Raw genomic sequence first — 15,285 nt, 5'->3', positions numbered from 1 at the left:
GTTGTTAGGTCGGTGTTGCCCGAGGAAACACCGCTGGCTAGCGAAGTTGATCATCACACAGTGGCGACGTTGGTGTTTTCGAGAGAAACTGTAGACAGTCTGCCTCCTCGACGTGGTGCTAGTCGCGTGTCACTCTTTTTTTTGGTTCCATCTTTCGATCTGACCAAACAACGTTTATTTTGCCGACATTTGTGGCTAATTTTTTCCATTTTTCCTTGGCTGAATCAGTCAGCAGAGACCCAGGGCGCGGGCAGAGACCTGACCGCTTGTCCGTGAGAAGGCTAGCTAGGCATGTTAACACGATGTTACAATTTCGCAAACCGTTACCATGCACCAAATACGCATGAGTACATATTCAAATAGTAAAAATGACGTTTCGAATTCTGTGCTTTACTCTTGCAATCAGTACGTACCAAAACAGCAATTTATTCGGTAATTAAATCAATTTACTCAAATAAGAGCCATCCCCGTGTTCCTCTTAATGGTCGAATCTGCAAATGAAATTGTTATGGATTTTTCTATAAAGTTAAATCTTCGAAATATGAAGGTCAATTCTGATCCATATTGCAACTTTAACTTTGATTATTTTGACAACATATTTGTTCAGTTTATACAACCGTGTTCTAGTTCTACTCCCTACAGCATGTTGAACTGTCCACTATTCAGCTTGCCTACACAGCCTGTGTATGCGTGTTGTGCATCCGTATCATTGACAAATGACTTTCAGTCTGGACTCTAATTCAGTTATCATCCAACAAATATTTATATATACGTGGTTTGTCGACAAACTGAATATTGTGTGTTACAGCATACTGTAGGGAGACAGCAAGAAACTGTATTTGATGTATTGCATAGAAGTACTGAAAAATTACCAACAGTTCCAGCTTCTCCCCGTTACTAAGCCTATTTGTTTGTTTGTTACATGTTTAGGCGATTTTAATAAAATTCTTTGTTTGCCATCCTTGTGCTGGTAGGTTTTCAGAGAAAATTAAGAAAAAACCAAACACAATGTTTACACTTTTACAAATAAAAATACTATTTTTCAACAGAAAGCAAATAAAAATCGAGCTTATGTTGATAAACTTGTGTTTGTTGTTTGTGTTTGTTTTCCCCCGACTGGCTGATAGGTTTTTCGAAAACCAAGGACGGAAAACAAAGAATGTTCTTTAAATGGCCTTAGATGTTTTAGATACAAAAGTCACAAAATGTGACAAAATGGTACTTCATTTTGTTTCATTATGACTAAAATTAGAACAATTGGATAACATTTGAAATGTTATTCATTTTTCATTGAATTACCTGACATACCCTGGAATTGAAGATATAAAGGTGAAAGGGTACCAAAAACTGTTCAAGTATCTCTCTATAGGCAGTGCAAAACTTTCAAGTCCCCCCTCCAGTAACACCGACATTAATTTTCGAATCCCCTGAATTCCTCCAGCCCCACTCCCCATTTTTGACGCAGCCTTAGTAACGTGATAAGAGAGTGGCGATATCAGATATCCGAGTAATAAATTTCTTCAGCGAGATTCTGACATTTGAACTCTGTGGTTGTCAACAAACAATGGAACCTAATATAATTTATTTTGTTTATACAGGTGATTGTTCTTTCTTCTGTCGAATTCCGCCTTTTGTCTTCCTAAAATTAGCCGATTTAACGGGATGTAATCACGCTTACAGAATCTTTGTCGACGCGGCCGCCAAAAGTCGAGTTGGACGATGACATTATAATTATGTCACAGACGGTGTTACTTGTGTAAATCTACACAAATTATAGATGCAGGATGTTAACTACGAGATCGTGGTACCATGGAGCTTCCCCAAGTAAATTAGCAAAAAAGGTTGCAAAAAGTCCGAAAGAATACCATTCGTAATTCAGCCAACGCGATCAAATGTCGCTTGCCTTTCCATGGTCTTGATTTCACATACGCCACGTCAGATTATCACCTAACCGAAACACAATGTCCACTGTTCGAAAAGCAATACTTTCGTTTTACTAGACGGGCATAACTGTACTAATATGTTCTATGATCTGCCAGTCGTATTGGTAACAGGAGATAACATAGTCTTTCGAAAGTGTGCAGAGGGACGAGAAGATCCCAGAGTAATATCTGTACAACGAAGACAAAGCACTTACCTGATTCTGTGTGGCGTGTCGCCCAATGAACTTATATATCGTTACTTGATCCCTCGTATCTCTACATCGTAAATTAGTTACCGCCCCCAGTGCCTAGGTCCGTGAGTCCGCCACCAAGCATATTTCTGACATTTGTGAACCGATTTCTTTCAAAGGTGGTACAAGGACATTGACCTTTCTGTCATACATATGCACGTCGATTTTTCACCATGCGAAGCAATGTGGCCGCATGGCGGCCATTTTGTTACGATTTTTTCATGTCTGGAGCACTAACTTAGACATGTCTTAACCGATTTTATTCAAAGTTGTCTATGTCATACATACAAGTCAATTGGCTACACAACGCGATGCCATTCGGCCACCTGGCGGCCATTTGGTTACGATTTTTTCGGAGCCATATTCAGACATATGTCAACTTATATAATTCACAGTTTGTACAAGGACATTGATCTATGTCATACATATGCACATCAATTTCTTTCGTGATACAGGCAATATGGCCGCATGGCAGCCATTTTGGTAGAATTTTTCATGTCCGGAGCGGCAACTCAGACATATTTCATTCAATATCATTCAAAATTGGTACAAGGACATTGACCTATATCATACATATACAAGTTCATTTGTTTAACAATGTAATCCATGGCTGCCTGGTGGCCATTATATAACGATTTTCATTAGATATGTCATAACATATTTTATTCAAAGTTGGTATAAGGACATTTACGTACGCCATACATGTGCACATAAATTTGTTTCATGATACGATCCAATATTGCCACCAATGGCCATCACAGATACCCATAGTTTTCACCCATAGTCGCCCTAAATTAGCTTGGTACCGTCTCAATATTTGATGTGTTGATGCATAACAGGCTCGACATGTGAACTTGTTCAAACAAACATGTTTGTATCAAAAACATGCAAATGAGGTAAAAACAAGGCAAACTCTGTCAAAATGCTACAAACTCAAACACTAAACCACATTGCCTTGATATCTGGTACAAAGGTACCTTGCACAAATATTATGCAAATTTATTGCCCCACAAATGCATGGCTACTTTTTGTTTAGCTCCGCTGTATATTAACAGCTAGTTATCGGACGCTGTTTCTACTCTCACTGCGGTCATAATTTTAAAACCGACTTTCATATATGATTGCATTTGGCACGTTCAACCATCAAATTCCACTGAGGTATTTAGTTTGTAGGGCTGTCACACCATTACTATTGCTTTTGCCATCAAAACTGTCTTTAGACATCACATGTTTTATTCAAAAGTTGAACCATAACTATACTACAAACTCATTCTCGGCCATTAAGCCCTATCTGTATCGCAATTCATGAACAGGGCTCTGTCCTCTTCGAGGACTTGAAGCCAAAGTACCCATTAACATGGTGGGGACTGTGTCATCGACGATGACTTGTTTAACTTAGATCACAATACTTTATCATAATCCTTTATTATAATAATATTTATAATAATAATGTATTATAATACTTTAGTATTAGAAATACAGGAATACTGGTATACAGATTAATGAAAGTATAGCATCTTGCGTCAGTTAAACCAACACTTATTTGCTGTATTGAATCGATAAGATATAATTAGATATAAAATTGAAAACAACATTTCCGAGACGTTGTTCATGATAATAACGAGAGGAGGGTCTAACTTTAAGAGTTTTTTATACTTTCTTTTATTCTGAATGAGATCATAGTACAGATTTACCCGTTGCTGATGGTATGCCTTGGTTAGCCAGGTTGACGACTACTCCTATTTTGTAGAGAGGGAATGTACCAGAAGTAGTACCCTGATAATAAACAAAATTTGTGGAAATTTCTGAAGTAAATTTACAACATATACACAAAACATTTTTAGATTGTCACATTGTACATAAATAAACAAAAATAACAATGAAAATGCTGCGGCATGCAAAATAAGTACACTGATTATATACTGAAAAACATTGTTTCCAAAATAAGTACGAATCGATAAAGTGAATTTACATATTATTAATATTACATTTTTTAAATTGTTACCTGTGCCTATTCTGTCAGCGACACCCCTATAAGAATTTTGGAACAGATATCTTAATAATGCTATTAAGCAGAGCTTTGTGTAAGAGCCTTTTTTCCTTGCTATCTTCTCTAGCCCTATGTTTCCTCGCACCGTGAGACATGACTGTCCCTGTATGCAGTATGCAGTGCACCCTCCATTGGTGAACAGTTGGTATAGCATTTCTGCGTTGACTTCCATACTGTTGCCATACTAAACTTTCTCATAATGCTATCGTATAGCATGCCAAAAGTTCACCCAGGAAGGGCGCACAGCATACTGCATACATAATGACACTGAACCGCCATGACTCACAGAGCGATGAAACATGGGCGAGAGAACAAGGAAAATAGTCTCATACCAGCTTTAATAGCACTATAGATTATAATATTTAATTTTAAAATAAGTCTCGGCGAGACGTTGGCGTAGTGGAGTGTGTCTAAGACTGTTGTCACCCTTTGACCCCACGTTTTCTTATTACAAAACAAGCTATTTGTTGTTTTCAACACAAACAGCCAAAATACAATATAGACACAAAACACATTAAAGCACACACAAAAGGAGATAGGTGATGTGTGAAGCCACTTTCCCTTTATTGCAAAGGAGTCTAAGCTTCATAGGATCTTAAATAGAAACACAATTAAAGTGAGTGACGGCTGTATGAAGAATATGGCTAGTGCAATCAAATCGCATAACAGGGTAATCACCGGAAACCAACGTAAAGATCGACCAGCCAATTGTAATTGCCGGGACAAGTCTACATGTCCCTTGAAGGGTAACTGTCAAGTCGAAGGTATGGTTTACATGGCCAAGGTATCAACGGGGACAACACGGAGAAGGTTTACATCGGCCTCACTGATATCACCTTCAAGACGCGCTTCGCAAATCACATGCAATTGTTCCGTAACAAATGTATCGGCACTGCAGAGAGCTCTCCAAGTTCGTCTGGTCCTTAAAACAAACGAGTCAAGTCTTGGACATTTCGTGGTCAATTATTGACAATGCATCGAGTCACTCTAACATAAACACGCGATGTATTGTTTGTATATCAAAAAAGCTGCACATTATCAATGCTGACAAATCTGGGCCGTTGAACAAACGCTCTGAGGTGCTTTCAAATGTCGCCACCAAAACAAATATTATTAAACACATTTTAACACCACTTACAAATAGAATGATACCTGAAAAATATAAATGAAGAAAGTGTTGAACTAAGAATGCTTTCACTTCTTCTGTCTGAAGATTGCAGGAGGTATATATATATTATATATATATATATATATATATATATATATATATATATATATATAATATATATATATATATATATATATATATATATATAACAACACTGGTCCGACCAGAATATATGCAGCACTGAAATGTTTTTTCCGTATATTGCCTAGTAAGTAAGCTGTACTTGACATCATCGGAGAAATTAATTAAGACAGCATTAAGTGCTTCGTATGCTGGAGTTATAGCTAGCATATATTATATTGTATGCATTGGTTTTTGTTAGTTTTATGTCATGTTACACAAAACGGTGCTCAGAGTGTGCACATCATGCGCTGATTATGCGTGGCTACGGACATGGTGGTCGCTGCGCACCTTTTTGAATTGACGGTACAGTTCTATACCAACACGGAATGTTTTGACATTTAATAGCAAGTTACATGAAATATCACATAAAACCACTATCCGTCCTACAAGTGTCTTCTAAAAGTCAATGTAAGAGGTACAAAGTTCTTCCAATTAATGAATTATTTACACACACGTGCTATCAAAACATATCGAGTGGTGGGAAGGGGAAACATTACTCCAAATAGCAATCAAACATGACGTCCATATTCAGAAGTTCTGTCATGTATTAACCTTGCAAAATATGATCTGTCGTCTGCAAAAATCATTTGAGATGCTATTATAATCGTTTGACTTTAATTAGAAACCCCGCATTGCTTTGTATGATTATTGTTAGGGTTCCTCACGGTGATGATTTACGTTTACCGTCCATGCACGTTGATTCGACTTCTCTGAGTGAATGAGGACCTGCGATTCCGAGTGTCCACCTAGCTCATTGGCTGAACGTATGTCTCTTACTGGCAAATTCTTCCATGGGTGTGGACCTTCATGTGACTTTTCAGATTGTATTTTTCGATAAATGTTTTCTTACACACAATGCACGAGTAGGATTTCTCGTTTAAATGGATTCGCATATGTTTGCAAAGGTTTCCTTTGTAAACGAACGTTTTTCCACAGTCTCTGCACTTGCTTTGTCTGTCATTTTTATGGGAGCTCTGATGCCGCTTTAGGTTTGTACTCTGCTTGAATTTCTTACCACAGGTCTCACAAAAGTATGGACATTCTTGTGAATGGGTCCGGAGATGGTCGATGAGGTTGTAGTGACGCTTGAAGGTTTTACCGCATATGTAGCAGAGATATGGCCTTTCTTTTGAGGGACCTTGTTGTGTCGCTCTAGATCCCTTTGCGAGACAATCTTCTCCCGCAGACTTTACAAGCATATGACTCTGTCTTCGAGTGAGTTCTGAGATGTGTGTTCAGACTGCTGGCTTGAGTGAAATTGACATGGCATCGATCGCATGAGAATGTTCGTTTCTCTGTATGGGTTCGTTTATGAATGCTAAAGTCATTTTGCTTGAGTGTCTTCATGCATTTAGGTCTGCCGTAAGTTTGTGTCTTCAAATATTTTGTTCGAATGGTTCTATTTGTGAAATCTTGACCGCGTTTGGCGCGTTTATGTGGTCTTATTTTCGGCGAAATCGGTATGTGTGCATGTGGATTTTTACTCTCATTCAGTGAATTGCAACAGTTATCGCATTTACACGAGCTTTCCATCGATCTCATACCATTGTCTTTTCCAATCATTATTTGACGTTCAAGTGTATTAAATTTTTTCACTTTCTGTGTTTCTTCAACAGTTGTTTTGTACAAAGTAGATGCCTTTACAGCCTTCTCAATTCCATGTGAGACAATCATTTTGCTATTCTGCAGGGAGCTTTTCATTCCAGGGGCGTGACCACCATAATTTTCGTTGCATTCTGGGTTATCCAAGAGCCACATTGACATGTAACCGGAATATGCCAAAGTATCCATGATAATTTGAACATCTATGTAAAATAAAAGGACATATTTCAGTGGTAAAATTATTAGTTTACCCGATGTATGTATTTTACCGTTACATTGATTTTGCCTTACATCCAAGTGATATCATAATCATATGAAAGGTTTTTGCATTTGTGACGATTTCCATAACGAAAGCTTCGGTAACGGTATCTCATAACGGGATTGGCAGACGTTTTCAAAGTCATTACATATGAAATTGTCCTGTGTATTCCACTTTAATTTCAAGCAAGTGTTAGGAATCTACCGGAGCATACAAATTATCTAACATTATATTGCCTATAATACTACGTTTTAAAAGATACTTGACAGGGTAAGTAGCAGCATATGGCCGTGATACTTTGGACAATTTACATGTGATGCTATGCAATGAAAATGACTTTGTACAGTAAAATTTGCCAAGGTCACGATGCACTTAGTCGGAAACGTCAAAAAATTACAGACCACTGCTTACATTCTTCGCACTTACATGATATAGCTGAGGTAGTTGAAAGATGTCTTTATAGTTAACAAAGTAAGATTAATTAGAGTCTTTATATTTCACTTCTTACCATTCTTTGAGAGGGTATCTTTTTTATACCTTTGGTAGATTTTGGAGATGGATTTTACAAAGGCACTTCCCAGCGTAACCATTCCCCTGCCTTCACTCTTGGAGTTACAGTCACTTACTGGAAATTGAAAATATGTTTTCAACACGATTGGAACTAATTGGGGATCATATGATATTGTAGTGTTGTTGGTATAATCAGCAAACTTAAGCTCATCTTCTTTTCTTTTCTTTTTTTTTTTTGTATTTCATTTGTTTTGATGGGTCATTTGTAATATTGCAAATTCAGCTGTAAGGTACCCCAAAACTTTGATAAATTTTAACACTCAAAATGTCATATTCTCCTTAATTAGTGCCAGTCGTGTCTTTTTTAGATTGGAATTCGTTGAAAAGAGTGATAAATTATCAGACCACACTGTGCAAGGTATACTTAATGGTAAGGTTAATGTTGTTTGAGTAGTAATGTCTATTGAGTAGCCATATCGATTTAGTATTTCAATAGGGTATTCATAACCTCATCTTGGTGTCGAAGAAACCAGGATTGACATTACTTTGGCCCCCGTGTGCACAAGGCACAATATGTGGGCCAGTGTCATCACTCGGTTTATGTGAGTATCATTTTCTCTGATAGTTTGTCTGTCGATCCGTCCGTCTGTAGGCCGATTTGCTGAGCACATAGTTGAAACCTATTTCACCAAATGTGATCAGCTTATATATACTAGGAATATTTCGGTGATTATGTAGAACTGACAGGGCTCTCGTTGGCTTACAAAATTATGGAAACGGTATGTAATTATGTCATTTCATAAATTTCGAATATTTTCATTAATGACGAAGTTATGTATAATACTAGACATTACAGACATTATTGGGGTAAAATCATTCAATATTTAATCACATTGAAACAAAATTAGCATATTTTTTATTCTTTTAGATATTTCAACATGTTTGCCAAACGTTTATCTTTACCAATACCAAGCGTGGAAACTGATGCCCCTCCACGGTACCATGCAAATGTTTATGTGCAATATTAACATGAAAAGAGCTATCGGATGAGTGCGTACAAAAATAACGGTATATTCTAAACAACCGAGAACCTATCCAGTCAACAGTTAACCACTTCAATTAAGATAAATACATCTTCATCCGTCCCCGTTGACAAATAACACCGTCAAGACAGGTATCAAATAGTCGGCGATAAGTAACACGTAAGAAATACCCCAAAAGATTCGAATTTTCTGACCCAAAGGGCATACTGAAAGTTACTGCTAGCTTTCCTTGACCTGGAAATTCCCAAATCATTTTCGTGTGGGACGGGGCATGTTTAAAGTATATAGAATTCCTATTTATAACTAGTTTTTCGGGTAATATATTTGTAAAGAGGAGACGTCTGCACCTTTAAAAAATCCTCGTTTGGTATATTCACTCTATTTAACTGGTCAACGAATGGGTTTCGTAAGGTACGATCCAGTTTTGATTTACAAGGGGATTTCCCCTCCACTGTAGGTTTTGAGTGGTCCGTCTAGTGGTTTCCATTCCCCCCTTCCCTATTATGTCCTGACCCTGATGATGGTATTATGGTCAATCATTGTTTAATTCGATCATGACGTTTGTCCTATAACCGGGTCAAATCGTACCTTGGTACTTAAAGTTGACAACATAGCGGCCGTACAAGATATGCAAATATTTTTGTGACCAATTGTGTCTGACCTTTAGACTTCCCTGTTTGATAAGCACTGGGCTCGTAAGGTCTGTGGACTGACAATGAAATCACGTATCGAAACCATGTTGGCTCAGGTAATAGTTTTTTTGTTTTCAGATGATTGTTTGTCTTTGGTCACCTTTTTCTCTCTGTACTAATTCAACCCTACTCTTTCTATTCAAATAATATTTAAGTCGGTTAACAACTGATAATGTTATTTTCATTATATAGCTAAACTCTTAATTCAAATCCGCTACATTCTTATGAAATATGTATCACAAATAAGACATTACTCGTTTTCTTTTGTTTTTTTATAACTTACTTTTGTAAGGTATCGCGACGAACTTTGCTTTCCACCATCCATTGACAGAAAATATGTATGGAAATGAATTTATGCAATGGAAACACGCTTTTATCTACTGTTCTTCAAGCCATAATTTTTTCATAAACGCTTGTATTAGCACTGGTTGGATACGTCATTTAACGCATTTCTGTGTATTGTTGTGTTTGTTTATTTTGTTTATGTTTTTTGTGTGCTTATTTGTTTTATTCGCTTTTTCATCTCACTTGTCTTTGTTTGAACAATCTCGTACCACTAGGCAAGACCAGAATATTTTCATCACAAGCTAATAATTTAGCTTTGAATTGTCCTTTGTTAGTTGAATTGTACTCAAGCTCTTGGAAGAATTAATTAAGCCAGTACTACGTGCTTTGCATGTCAAGGTTATAGACAATCAATCATTTTTGTTTAATTCCCAAATTAACTAAGTATAAAAGGGTCGTCAAAGTGCTTTATTTACAACATTGTTGAGCAGCCATATAAGATATGGAAATATATATCGTGATTGAGAGTTCGACCTTAAGACCTCTCTCTTGGATACTAAAGAATGCAATCAACTCAGCTGGCAAGTCTTTTGCCGAGCACTGAAAACAAAAACTGAAATTTACTACCTTGCATATTGCATTCTATCGACTTTTTTCATAATCTATTTTCAACTGTACATTGAGTCCGTTATTCTGTACCTACCGGGTCATCGAACTCACCATCCTTCTGTATTGAATACGGAACATTAACCATTGTCCCATGGTGGTGTCGAGTTCTGTATTTTTATGCTGATGTAAGTGATAAACGGATTAAAATCAATCATGAATTGATTCATATGGTTACAATGCAAACTATGACACCTGCATGAAATACCACTCCCCTAGTTAGGCATGATAATAACCGACCGAATTAACATGTACATAACATAAATCCAAGTCATGTCTTCCTATTATGACATTGAAAAATTATACTGCATGAAACTTTGACAAGTAGACTTCAGCCAACTTACCTACACGGGGAAGAATACGGGTTTCCCCCGAATACTGTCGTCGACATCGAGAAGTTCTACGAACAAGTCACAACCGTCAATTTACAATGATTCGATGGCCATTCGTAGGAAATTGTCCAGTCAGCAACTAAGAAGTTTTAACCTTCCTTTGTCGTCGACTCCCGTCTCCATAAGCCGAATAACCACTTCTAGTCTAAAATACACGGGCGTGTCCTCATTATATACATACTTCAGAATGTCACATGAGTCTCACATGCCTTTGTAATCGCAAAATCTAAACTAACCATGGTTATCTGTGTGTACTGTTACGTGATGATAATAATCACATCACTCTTTTAGCACTTTACGCAGTACAACAGGAATGTAGCCTGCCTGTGTATTACATTTTAGGACGTTGGATTCGCTTGTTTACTGTCCTGTTGACATGACAAAATGGATAACTCGGCGTGTGTATTGTTAAAGTCATCTCTACAGAACGTATCTAATGATAATACCATTATATTGCCAGATACACGAAATACCACAACTGATCTTTATGGGGAATTATACGATTCATTCAAATAAAAAGACACCCAAAAGTATTTCCTAAACATGTTGATTTTAGCAATTAGCTAGCTTTAAGAATATTTCCATTATGTGGCACATTCTGACGGACAATATATGATCTTAGCGTTCTGTCCGACGCGCTGCTGACCTTAGGCATTCGATTTTGTGTTAACAGCAGATTTTATCGCCTTCGTGGCAGATGATAAACTAGCTGAACTAGATTATGTAGAGGTTCTGTAACACTCGAAAGATATATCTCTACGCTGACGACTGATAACCTGTTTTACATTTTCTTTCTTTATAGCATATCTGTGACAAATGACCCTAAGTATCCTGACATAATCCTGATATTTTTATCATAAAAAGTGGTGAGTTATTGACGTGATCGCCTAAATCCCTAGTTACGTATGTACACACGCATGCAAGCACGTACGTATGTATGCATGTAAGCAGGAGCCTTACTCATAAATGTGTGCACGTATAAAGAAACTCTTAAAATTATATTAAGATTGCTCTTGAAAGTAATCAAAAATTGAGTAGAATATTAGCAACAAATCAGAACTAGCAAAAACAATTTTCCTAAGTTGAATTTATTAAATGTTTTGTAAAACAACACATCCCTATCGCTTGCAATTTATTATAATTTTACATCTTTAACGTAACAAGTGAATGCCTAAGGATGTTTTGGCTGTATTTTTGCATATGACTATTCTACTGCTATTCTTCTTTAGCGAAAACGACATTAAAATTTTCTGTAGTAGACAATGTCTTCGTATGAACAAAACTTAAACCATGGAGTTTGAAGCAGTGCATACAACTGTGCTTGACATTATGTTAGTTTTTATTTTTGTTTACTTTGCGCATTATTCTCTCTATGACATGACAACAAGGTCAAAGTGCCTTAGTTACATGATTACACTGCATTAAAACCCAATAATACTCACGGAATTAGCATGGATTAATGCCTTTTTTTAACTGAAGAGTGTATATACAGATGAATACAGTCAAGAATACATTGTTTGTATTCAGCAAGCCTATATTTACGTGGATTCATGTGGATTCACGTGTATTATTCTATAATACAGGCAACTCATTAGTGTGAATTTATCTGTATTATTGCGTTTTGATGCAGTGTAAGAGAGCGGCTTCAGATACGTCAATATTTAAATTTTGTCTCAGAGTATCCAACTTTTAGACCTTGTTGTTGGATACAGAAGAATGCTATTAGCTTGCCTCACTGAGATATATTGATGAACAATGTAACTGAAACAGTTTGTCACCGTCTGTGAAAAATTTCAACAGATGGCTAGAATTTGAACATTTAGTAAAACTGACAATGTATGATCTGTTTTGTAACCATATCCGTGGCCCGCATTTAAATCAGCTACATTCATATGATAGAAACGATACCACAAAATGATGAAGAGTCGGGAGATGCATATTCAATACAGGCGATTGTTAACTTTCTGAGGGCAATTTGATAGTGGCTGTATTGCCACTGTTGCTACGCATATTAATTAGATCTCAGAAAAAAAGTTAATTTACATCTCATTATCTGTATCAATAATGAAGTGTCAACTCTCTTCAATATGCATATCTCACGTTTCGGCAAGTACGTGTATAGGAAACATGGGAAATTAGTAAAATCTGCATTTAAAATTAAGCTCTTTACGTGACGAACACTCGAATACTCTGTCACTTAATTTCAACCTTGACTTAAGCTTAAATTGGCTGACACTGTCTAGGTATAATTCTTGCGAAGTTTTAACAAATCTCCATCGAAGCGCACAATGAAATTCTTGTAGGATTGTTTACAGCATTGCATTCATGACAGTAAAGTACGATAACGATTGCCGCTGTAGACTCTATCGAACGCTTGTTATACAAGATGCTGATAACCTTCAGGTGACGTCGTAGGGGTGTTTACCCTTACTTGATACAAAACAGTCGAATAAACTTAACTTAAAGGTCGCTTACTGATACGAGTGTATGTACTTTACGTATGTCGCTTATTATTATCACCTGGCGGTAGCATTGTCAGATCGAATTAAATTAAGTGCAACAGGTATATTTTTAAATATATTGGTGACAACTTTAAGGATCTACTGTTTGCCTTTGTAACAGGAGATAAACCAGCCTACCGAATTGTGCGGAAGGCTTGAAAGATTCTGAATGGTAAATCTGTAGATTAGGAGACTGAAAACTTACCTGTTTCCTTTTCGCCTACCGTTGTCAAATGACCCTGTATTAAGTGAGAGATCCAGGTCTTATCGATGATATAAGGTAACAATTGACGAACGCTGTCCTTTAATCCACTTAGTAAACAATGCGAGTGTGATTTATACAATGTGGTCCCACACATGTCACAAATGTCTATCTTCTAGCAAACAAGTAATAAACTATATTAGAGTAACCTTTACTCGGGTATCGTATTTTACCATACAAGTAATTCAAAGATCAGCTTTTATCACACAATAGAGTTTGTGTATTGAAACGAGATCCTGTTAATGTTGTAATTAAGGTCAAACGGCTGTAAATAATGGTAGATTCAGGCAGAGTAAAAACAATACAATTAGATGAACCTAACGTAATGGAAATATTTATGTGTATTATAAATTATATTACCATGCCCTGTCTGTCGCATTCTGATTGGTCGAGCTGAACCACGTGACTGACCACAAATACACAGTAATGGTTTGTTTACAGGCCCATGAATATGAATAATAAGATTAACAACTCGAAGTATCGTATCTTTACAGCTCAAAAGTAAATCATAATCAATCACAAAATAAAATGGAGCACTTGTAGGTCAAGTTGAGATACTGTTTTCTGAAAACATCTCCGGATTTGCCATTTTTTTACAGCGCGCGTGACAGTGCGTCGCGTATTGCTCAGTTTCGGGGCCCAGTTGTCGTTCGCTCCCGAAATTTTCGGAAATTTTGACGGTTTTCTTGTGTTCGCTGATAATATAATGGAAATAACAGACTCCGCTCTGACCATTAACGTTTATTGTGGGCGCGGGCTCGAAGAAAGCCAAATTAACGGGCTCGCACGTTAGTTTTTGGCTTTCCTCTCGCCCTTGCCCACAAATAAACGTTGATGGTCAGCGCGTCGCCCGTTATTTCTATAATATCTAGCATAGAAGTTAAATGCTGGGAGTGATATCAAAGGTCGACGTTGTAACTAAACAAATAATCAAATACACGGCGAGCATTACAACAGCTGTGTTAAAAGTTTAGAATATTGCTTTAAACTTCCTTATCCTTTTAAACTTCCTACATCACCGTAGTAAGTCAAAGTCTTTGATGTCTGCGTCGTTGCCACTGCATTAGACTGAACGATTCCCTTGTTTATAGTTCTCCGACGGCGGCGGATTATAATGGTTTGTTTATGTGTCCATGAATATGAATAATATCTTAAACATCGTAACTTTTCGGCTAAAACGTTATTGTAATTGGTACAAAGATCATAATCAATCACGAAATAAAATGGAACACTTGTGGGCCAAGTTTAGACACTGTTTGGGAGAAATATCCGGATTTGCAAAATTTCTCCAGCGCGCACACTATTCACTGACAAGTTCTGGGGCCCCATTGCCGTTCGCGTAGGAAATTTTTGTAGATGTTGACGGTTTTTGGGGTTTGTTGATGATATAATTGAAATAACTGACTCCGCGCGGACCGTTAACGTTTAATAATCGATGCGGGAGAGGAAAGCGAAAATTAACGGGCTCGGTCTTAATTTTTGGCTTTCCTCTCGCTCTGGCCCATAAATAAATGTTGATAGTCAGCGCGGAGTCTCTTACTTCTATACTTTCGCCCTGA

The sequence above is a fragment of the Ptychodera flava genome, chromosome 3 (assembly GCF_041260155.1).
Source record: "Ptychodera flava strain L36383 chromosome 3, AS_Pfla_20210202, whole genome shotgun sequence".
Classification (NCBI taxonomy): domain Eukaryota; kingdom Metazoa; phylum Hemichordata; class Enteropneusta; family Ptychoderidae; genus Ptychodera; species Ptychodera flava.
The sequence above is the reverse complement of the archived record's forward strand: the minus strand, read 5'-3'. Positions refer to the sequence as shown.